Source organism: Solanum stenotomum, chromosome 1 (genome assembly GCF_019186545.1).
Source record: "Solanum stenotomum isolate F172 chromosome 1, ASM1918654v1, whole genome shotgun sequence".
In the NCBI taxonomy this organism is placed as follows: Eukaryota; Viridiplantae; Streptophyta; class Magnoliopsida; order Solanales; family Solanaceae; genus Solanum; species Solanum stenotomum.
The window spans coordinates 37,539,099-37,540,238 of record NC_064282.1 but is presented as its reverse complement, the minus strand read 5'-3'; the positions used below and the strand labels follow the sequence as shown (position 1 = coordinate 37,540,238).

At 42.9% G+C, this 1,140-nt stretch overlaps 1 pseudogene; it reads right to left on the bottom strand.

Annotated features, from left to right (window-relative positions):
- Positions 1 to 890, bottom strand: LOC125847466 (NADH dehydrogenase [ubiquinone] iron-sulfur protein 2-like; annotated as a pseudogene).
- Positions 891 to 1,140: the final 250 nt, after the last annotated feature.

The following is a 1,140-nucleotide window of genomic DNA, read 5'->3' as shown; positions in this document are numbered from 1 at the left end:
GGTTTCAAGACGGAGCTTAACCCAAGTCTCGGTTAAGAACGGCGATGATATACATTTCACACAGCGCACGATTCCATGGATAGTTTCATTCGAGATCGTGATGGAGGACATAGCTTACGATCATCGGCTTTGATCATGCCACTAGGCATTTGAATAAGACATTGCACAATGATCTGAACACTTTGTCGCATCTCTTCGATACGAATACAGTAACGATCATAGAGATCTCCTCTGGTACCTACTGGTGTGTCAGGATCCAATTGGTCATGAACATCGTAAGGTGCTGCTTTTCGAAAATCCCAACATATTCCAGAACCTCTTAACATTACACCACTGAATCCCCAATCCTTTGCTTACTGTGCAGTGATAGTACCAATATCCACTAATTGTTGTTTTCAGATACGGTTGTCGGTTGACATCTCTTCTAATTCGTTGATACGAGAAGCAAATTATCGTGTGAATGAATCAATATCTATACATAAGCCAAGAGGCAGATCTTGTGCCACTCCACCTGGTCGTATGAAATTGGCATGCATCCTGGCTCCCGAGACCCTTTCATAGAATTCCAACAATTTCTCCCGCTTCTCAAAAGCCCACAGGAACGGAGTTGATGCTCCTACATCCATAGCATGAGTAGTTAAAGCAAGTGAATGATTTGAAATTTGAGTTATTTCACGGAATAACACTCGTATATATTGAGCTCGTAATGGTACCTCTCAATTCAAAAGTCTCTCTACGGCTGAAGAATGGGCGTGTTCTTGGGCCATCATAGAAACATAAATAGGGTCGACGACGGAACGAAGAATGAAACTTTACGACAACTTTTTTGTAGACGTTCACTTGCATCACATACACAAGTGCTCTCTGAACCGTGCAATAAGGTCACCCATAACACGACTCTCCCACTTGAGTTATCTTAGCCCCAGACCATGCTATTCAATAATATTGGAAAAATGGCAGCGTAAGGTAACAACTAGTATGGAAAGCTGGTCGCCTTTGGAAGCCTTCGCCGGTAACCAAAGCGTATCGTTCCCGCAACCACTTTGGTACTTTGTTTATAGCTTTTTTAAGTTATGCAATAGAAGGGGGGGCTTGCGCTTGAATTGAAGTAGCGCCTTTGGAATATGAGTAGGGCTCCTA